Genomic DNA, 9,158 nt, shown 5'->3' on the forward strand with positions numbered 1-9,158 from the left:
TTAATGTTTTTGTTATTTATGTACTTATTGTGTATGTTTATTTTTTGTTTTTGTTTTTTAACCTGTCCTGTCATCTGCACTCGGAAACAGAGACATGATTTGAATGTACTGATGTGCCAAACTCATTTGCTCTGCCGAGTGGAGCATTCAAGCTCTCTACACACACTTCTTGTCAGCTTTAAAAAGTATTTTAAACTGATACAACAATGCACATTAAGAGGCAGAGTAAAAACGTGTAGTTTTTATCTTTACATTATCTCTTACTAATAATTACAGCACCCCTTTCAATAACCAGTGAACCATATAAAGTTGACAACACAAAAGTATCTGCATCTTTTTCCCCCCAACAACCTGTGCTTGTTTGTGAAGGACAGGGACAATAGCCTCATTGGTTAGATGACTTGATGGCACACAAACAGGTGTGAGTGGGAATGAGTGTGAAAGCCTTGCATAAGAAACTAAAAAAATAAGTTTCTCTGTCATAAATCTGTACTGTATTTTTATACAATAAAAATGACCACTCAGTTACCCTCTATCTGCTATCTACTAGTGTGTGTGTCTGTGTGTGTGTGTCTGTGTGTGTGTGTGTGTGTGTGCGTGCGTACGTGTGTGTGTGTGCTTTAAGAACATTTAGCTGCACAGTCGAGCGTGAACTCCCCTCCCATTATTAAGAAATGATAATATATGTCACTGAGCAGTGACTTGACTTTTCAATCATTCTGACCGCAGGTCTCCACCACAGCAAGCACTCAGACGAAGGTCAGATGAAGGTTATTTTCAGTGTGGGAGGAACAGTAGCTACACTTCAAGACTGTTGTGTGTTTTTATTTTTCATCTCAGCCTCTGTGCTCAACGAAATATGTCATTTGTGGTCCCAACACTTAAGGATTAAATGTTGTTAAACAACACAATAAACTATCCATCCATCCACTTCTGCTTATCCTTTTCAGGGTCACGGGGGGTGCTGGAGCCTATCCCAGCTGTCATAGGGCGAGAGGCGGGGTACACCCTGGAAAGGTTGCCAGTCTGTCACAGGGCCAACACACAGGGACAGACAACCATTCGCACTCACATTCACTCCTATGGGCAATTTAGATTATCCGATTAACCTATCCCCACAAGCTGCATGTCTTTGGACGGTGGGAGGAAGCCGGAGTACCCGGAGAGAACCCACGCAAACACGGGGAGAACATGCAAACTCCACACAGAAAGACCCTGGCCTGATGGTGGAATTGAACTCAGGACCTTCTTGCTATGCGGTAACAGTGCTAATCACCGTGCCACCGTTGTTTCAGTGTTAGTGTTAAGTTTCAGTGTTAGCAACATTATGCATTATATTATAGAATATTAGAGATTTAAGATTCTTATCATAAATTAGACTGACAGTAAGTGTCTGAAATGTTGTCCTTGAATTGGAGATGTTTCAGTAACCCTGCCAGGACCACTCTATATCATTTTAAATGACACCTATATAAACTGTAAACATTTCTCCATGCTCAGGATGGTTTTCTCCAGACACTGTGGCTTACTCCCACAGTCCCAAAATATGCATGCTGGATTAAAAGGTGTTTCTAAAGAGGCTGTAGTTGTGAAGGTGAAGGCTGTGAAGGTTCTCAGTTATCCAGGTCATCATAGTCTAAGGAGCTTGGAAAGAAAAGCATCTGGACTTCTTTAAGTTGCTTGAAGACATTTCACCTCTCATCCGAGAAGCTTCTTCACTTCTAGGGTCAAATGGTGGAGAGTCACAGATTTAAACCGTCTTAAACGTCTTCAGGCAACTTAAAGAAGTCCAGACGCTTTTCTTTCCAAGCTCCTTAGACCAGTTGTGAATGACCTGTCATGAATGACAGATGGATGGATATTTATGCTTGCTATAATCATTTTCTATTGGTATTATCTTCTGGGAGAGAGATAAGTTCTTTGGGCACAACTTTTTTTACTGTTGACTCTAAATTGCATGCTGAGGTCCATGAGCTTTTTCAAGAACCCTATTTTACATAAAATTGTTTGAGCAGGTGAGGGATTTGGGTTGATCACTTGGTGTCTGAGACATAAGCAAGTTAGGAGTCGAGTATAAGTTACTATAATGATGAGGATGAAGAGTTGGTCATCACAATATAACATACAGATAAACCTCCTAGATATCAGTCTGTCCAATTAGGAAGCAGGATCCATTTCACCTGCTTTGGTGCACATAACAGTGATAACCCGTGCACCAAGACAACCTCCAAAAATTAGAAAGAAAGTACTTAAACATAAAAAGTGCCCATACAAATTTGTGTGTGACTGAGACTCAAATTTAAAATCCAGTTTTCCTGATTGTTTTTTCTCTAGTTTTGCTTTTTGCAAGTATCTCTGTCACTCACGGTGAGATTAGTGACATTAGTTGCACTGGTTGGAGGTTGTCTTCTTGTTGCCACTGCAGTGCAACGTTGTCACTTTTGTTTGCACCAAAGAAGGTGAAATCCATTAACACTGGTCTTTTGCTTGCTAGCTGAATAGATTGTGTTATACTCTGATGACTATAAAGAAGCTTTTTATTGAAAAAGCACAAATAGACGACCATGCATTTATTGTCCATTGTGCTTCAGTTAGTACCAAGCAAGCTGGAAGAAAGACAGCACTGTTAATCTGTAAAGAGGAAATAGGCTCTTGAGAAAAATGATGCCATTGCCTGCAACTGAGGATGTATAATACAGAGCACACATACTGTTTGTGTTTTTTTAAGATTATGATTTTCTTTTCAAAACTTATCTTCTGTTAATGTTTTTTTAAGGTCTACCAAATCTACAGAGCAATATTCTTATTTTACAATACTCCAAATGCAAACCCACAAAACACAAATAACATGTTATTACTACTGATAGTGTGGTGGATTGTCAGTGCAAACACCGCCCAATTATGCATAGTCAAAGCTTGCATGATAATAACAAATAATTTGTACAGGTTGTATCTGATTCCATTTGTTTAGTTATAAACAAATAACCACAGTCCCACATTTATATCAGCAAAGATGCAAAAAACTGCACACATGTCCATCCAAACACGAAGACATCTGTAAGGATACCTGGGTCTGGTGACCCAGTGGCTGTGGTTTTGAATATCTATGTTCTTTGATTTAGTTTTTCTATTATTTAGTTTTGTATATCTGATGTGTAGTTCTTAGTTTTGTTATACTGCCTTCCCTGTGTTCTTGTGGCTCGTTGTCTGTTATGTTTTCACGTCTGTTCTTTCCCGGACTCGTCTGTGTCGTGTCTATCTGGGTCTGGTCTGTGTGTGTGGGTGTGTCCCTGTTACTTCCCGTTTTAATTTGATTGTCTCCTGTCTGTGTGCGCCATGTTCTGTTTTTGCCTCTCTTACTTTGAAGGTACCTCGTCTCATGTGTTATATTCAGCTTTGCATTATCTGTCTCGTTGTGCATAATTAGCCCCAGTTGTGTACGTCACGTTTCCTGTTCACTCGTCATTCCTTGTGTATTTAAACCCTTTGTTTTCTTCCATCCAGTGTCATGTCCTGCCTGTCTGCCTTTTTAGCTTCGTGAGTGTTTCCAGTTTAGTTAGTTTTCTGTTTTTCTGCTTTCCAGCAGTAAAGCTGAGTTTTGAGTTTACCTTTTGCGTGCTGGAGTCTTCATATTGGGTCCTTCATTCTTGCCTGCCGCACACAACCCCTGTTCATATTTTTACATTGTCCACAGTTTCATGGCCCGTTTCCCTTAAACTTAAACCCAGTAATCACTGAGAGCAAATGATCAAATTCATCAGTTAGAAAACACTCATTAAAATGAAAGTTCATCCAGTGACACCACCCATCCCTATCAGTTCTAGACAGCAGCAGCTCAAGTTGCCGGAGTAATTGTGCAAAACTTTGGGTCAATTCTTTGAGTCCTCTGAAATGCTTTTGTCTAAAACTCATCCGTAACTCATCTCAGTTAGGTTAGATGATACTCCTGTACAAATTTTTCTGAAATGAATGCCAACCAACAGATCAAGATCATAACTTGATCTAGTAAAGGTTTTCCATGAATGTGTGTCCCTCTTTTCTATAGGAAATTGCTCTCAGTAAGATTTTGTGGTCCTGCAATTAAAAATTAGGTCACCAAAGCAGTTTAGAACAAAAGCCCAAACCTAGTTTTGTCTAACAACCCTCAGTCAAAATAAAAGCAGAGGAGACAATGCCTAGTGTGAGTACATTCTTAAATAGTATGAGCAAATAATCAATCCATTCATTTGAATGTAGGTAGTTTCCTGTTCTTGTGTTTATTTGTTTTCTTTGTTTTGTTTTCTTTAAAAGCCTGATGCTAAAGTGTACATCATTGTCCAACAGTACAAGTAATGGTGGTCTTTTATTTTGAAAATTTGACACATGATTTTTCCTGTCAGTCAGATTTGCATAGGAAGGTTTCTAATTGAGTGAAGTGATCCAGTAGTATGTGCTTGGAAGCTATAACAAGAGCTGCCTGATTACTGTATGTCCAAACTGGGAAATTGAAACAGGAGAGAAAACTGTGGGTTTTTTATGTGTGGTACTTGATTACAAGCAGAGCTCTTATGTGAGATTTAACCATTTTTCTTAGAGCGAAACAAGATTTAACTACCAAAAGAGCTCAGATGTATCCATTAATCAGATAAAGATACTGATCTAATCTGCTTATAAAATGAACTAATTCACATGGGTCAAATCTCAGCCACTGATCCCACTTTTCTCCTCCTGTTTGGCGTAAACAGCAGCTAAAGTTGCCTTTGCAGTGAGATTCTAAGTAACTGTGAATTAAATTTCTCTCAAATGCTTTGTTCAAAAATCGTCATCTAGGGTAGCTGTAACTCAAATGCCCCCTAGAACAAAGAGTATAAAGTCTGCTGGCTTTGAGAGTAATACTGAAACAGAGAGGACATGTGTATTAAGTTTTGGTGATTAAATAATGCAGACGCAGGGTAGACAATTAAAAAAAAGAAAAATTACAATAGTATTTTTGCATTTCTACAGTTACAAACTCTGTGTTAGCCATTTTGGTATCAAAATAAAGCTAACACTTGTGGGGCTTAATCATCCAGTCATTAATTCTGACGTCATTAGCCATTTCTGGGTCCAAACTCCACTTCAGGTCCCTAAATAGTAAATGGTAAATGGCCTGTATTTGTATAGCACTTTACTTAGTCCCTAAGGACCCCAAAGCGCTTTACATATATAGTCATCCACACATTCACACACTGGTGATGGCAAGCTACATTGTAGCCACAGCCGCCCTGGGGCGCACTGACAGAGGCGAGGCTGCCGGATACTGGCGCCACCGGGCCCTCTGACCACCATCTAAAATGAAGATAACACTGTATATATTGTTTTTTACCTTTATGCTTTGTGTAAACAACTAAGGTGTGTTTCTTATGAAATCCATGAAGTGCTATAGAGAAAATTACATTTTATTTATGTAATTAACACATTTTGAACTCTTAAAGAAATATAACAAAAGGAAAGACACCCAGCTAAACTAAAATGATCCATGTAGCAAACAAAAACTGCTGTGAGCCGCCACCCTTATATCGCCTTTGGGCTTTTGGAGCCTTGACCTGACTTAAAAAATAACTGGAAAAAAGCACTATGCTGCTGAAAAATGAAAAATAGATATTTGCAGAATTCTGCCTAAATATGTATTTTACCTTGTTAATGTGTGTGACGGGGCGTGGTCTGCAGTGCCGCTGCAGGGGAGGCGGACATACCTGAGCGGCACCCACAATCACACCACGCCGCCTTAACGTCTGTGCCATCTATGCTGTTGTGTTGTTGTTGGTATGTGTCGGGCTGTGAGCTGCAAAGCTACAGCCGGCTGTATGCGTCAGCAACCGTGTGTGAAAAGTGCTCAATAAAGAGATGCTGAAAAGCATGCTCATGGAAACATCGCCGGGTCTGCCGTGGTATGTTTACAATGGGACTTCTGCTCCTGAACCTCTGCGCACAGCATCTGCAAATCGGGGCTGTACGAAGTCAGTTTCATCTTTACGCAGAACTGTAAGCTGTCATCTGTGAGGCGTGAGCGGTGTTTGTTTTTAACATAGTTCACGGTGGAGAATAGCTGCTGACATAATGTGGATCCTAAGATCCATAATTGGCCTACCTGGGGTTGAAAGTATCGATAAATGCACGGCATTTAGGCGGGTATACCGGCTTCCGCGAGTGTGACGCTTATTTCGAGCGATTAAAAATAATAGAATATAATTTTATTTTTATATTTCAATATCATAATAATCTTCCAATTTAGAACTACAAGTTAAAAAAGAACTAACATAAATAAAATACACTTCAGCTAAATACTTCTAATTTATTTTCCCAAACCACGCGGAGCCGCACTATAAGGACTAAAGAGCCACATGCAGGTTGCCGACCCCTGCCCTAAGTCAAATGAACACTGTAGGATCACCTAGAGTTAAAAACTGTCTAAATTCTTCATCTTTAACAAAATGATCACTATGGCTGTTCTACCAGGTGTAACAATTAAGTTTAACATCCAGGCATCCATGAAAACAGGATTTATCAAATTTAATGGAGTTTGAAGTTAGCAAGGAGTTAACTCACTAGTTTCCACCTAAACATAATATACCATGTTCTGAATGAGGGATTTCTGAAAACGTACAACTCTACTATCGCTTCAGACATTAATGAACCTAGCAAACTAAACAGTAGTGACATTTGTAGGGTTACTGAAGTTGGGCTAGCAGATATATAATGATGTTCTACGTGGTGGCTAGCTAAACATCTATGGTAGCTAGCCACATGCAGTGTTGCCAACTTAGCAACTTTGTCGCTATATTTAGCAAGTTTTCAGACCCCCTTAGCGACTTTTTTTCTAAAAAGCGACTAGCGACTAATCTGGCAACTTTTTCTGGTGTTATTGGAGACTTATTTATGACAACTTTTTGACGTGAAAGCGCGTATCGTTCTTACTCTCAACAAGCAGCGGGTGCTGCGGTGGGCACCTCGCCCGTACCAAAGCGCTCACGGGCGGAGGATAGTCCTCCCCAGCTGCTATCAGGGCAGGAGATGTTCACACCTATGCGTCCAAACTGCAAGCCGCTGCTCCCGCACCTGACTGTAACGCAGTCTTCTTTTACTGTTAAGTTGTTTTGTGGATCACAAGGTTTAAAACTACTTATAAACACACACACACACTAACACAAAGTAACTTCACCAGAGTGCCTATTTCGGGTCACTTTTGCCTGCCCAAGCCCGGATAAAGGAGTAGGGTTGGAATTGTGACATTAAAAAACAATAATTGTTAAAGGAAATTTAATTTGTAGTTTTAAGTAAATTCTAAATGCATTTAAGACGTTTTTTACTCACTTTATGTCTCTTCCACAATGTTATTTTTCTCTCCTACAATGTAGGTTATAATTACATTAGCATGACCAATTATGCAAATTAGGCGATGATGTCATTTAGCGACTTCTAGCAACTTTTAGGACAGCTAATAGCAATTTTTCTTACTGAGGAGTTGGCAACACTGGCCACAGGTTTCCTCTGTGGTTAGATCTGGCTTTTTTCAATTGCACCGAATTTCTAAGGTCAAGCGATTAATACTGTGCAAAGACCTTGAAAAAATTATCCATGCCTTCGTGACCTCCAGACTTGATTATTGTAAGTCTCTCTACTCTGGACTCAAACTCATTCACCTCCAACGATTACAGCTTGTCCAGAATGCTGCGGCTCGCCTCCTAACTGGAACTAGTAAATTCACCTCCACTACCCCTGTGTTTTCTGATTTACATTGGCTGCCTATTAAATTTCGTATCGATTTCAAGGTCCTGTTGCTTACTTTCAAATACCTAAACAACCTCGCACCAGACTATCTTACTGACCTCCTCAGTCTTTATACTCCCGGCCGTTTATTGCGATCATCTGGACAGTTACTCCTGGCTCAACGTAAAGCGCTTTGAGTGCTCAGATGAGTAGAAAAGCGCTATATAAGAACCAGTCCATTTACCATAACCCAGGCACCGTCTAAAGACTAGAGGCGACCGTGCCTTTGCCTCTTAACCTGGCTTTTTCCCCTTGTTAATTCTCTCTGTTTCTTAATCGCTGCATCTTTCCCTAGCGTATTATGTATTCTCCCTATCTCTACTCACTAATGATTTTGTTTGTCCTTCGTTTTACTGTGTTTTTAATTTTTCATTGCTTAGTGTAATCATTTATTGTCTATTGCTTCGTGAAGCACTTTGTGTACCCCTGGTTTTAAACATGCTATATAAATAAATTGGTTAGAATATAAATGGTTATAGTATAAACATTTTAGCACAGTGAAGCTGGAGGATGAACGCTAACTTTTTTCCACTCGATAACATTTAACGTGAGACTTCCTGTTAGGTTAGGGACAAATGCAATTGCGTGGCAGGAGGCTGTAAACGCACCAAACTTAAGTCAGGAGAACAACTGAGATAGATAATCTATCAACAATACGAGGTTAGTCATTAATATACTGCTGCATGGGCTGGACTTTAGTTACATCGTTAGGTTTTTAAAACTGAGCTTTAAAAAGAACAGTGGTAATAAAAACTGAGAGAGGCCAACAGTGATCACTGCCTTTTTTAAGAGTTTTTTTGTTGCCTTTTATAGCATATAACCACTCAAATGTGCTGTAGTAGACCAAAAACTGAAGAAAGCATTGATCAACATATAGACATAACTGTTGAAAGAATTGTGCCGCTGAAGTGAAACAGAGAAAATGTACAGATGTTTTATTAGAGACATAGCTAAGTATTTTACAATTTGGCACCATCTGTAAAAGTTAAAATTTCTTAGGTATTGAATAGAAGAAATTAACTTACTTGTCAGAGGTCATTTTTGAAAAAAAAATGGTGCATAATGCGTCTTTGCAAGCAAATAAGGCAGAAAATAGTGGTATATGATGGGAAGATGCTCTTGAAGCCCACATGGGAGATGCAGCTATGCAGGAAAAGTGGTTTTATTGCAGTGCTGGTTCATTGAATTTTGGTTGGAACATGACAGATCCTGGAGTTTTGGAATCTGTGAGATCTATGTTTCCAGCAGAGACATTGTTTGTTTGTGTCGATGCCATCGGGAGAACATGGGGATCTGCAAATTGTGTCTCTTTAATTCCTTGTTGTTTTAGTTGTTTTTGGTGATCATGGAAATTGTTTTGTGCGCTTTTA

The sequence above is a fragment of the Oreochromis niloticus genome, linkage group LG22 (genome assembly GCF_001858045.2).
Source record: "Oreochromis niloticus isolate F11D_XX linkage group LG22, O_niloticus_UMD_NMBU, whole genome shotgun sequence".
Taxonomy (NCBI): domain Eukaryota; kingdom Metazoa; phylum Chordata; class Actinopteri; order Cichliformes; family Cichlidae; genus Oreochromis; species Oreochromis niloticus.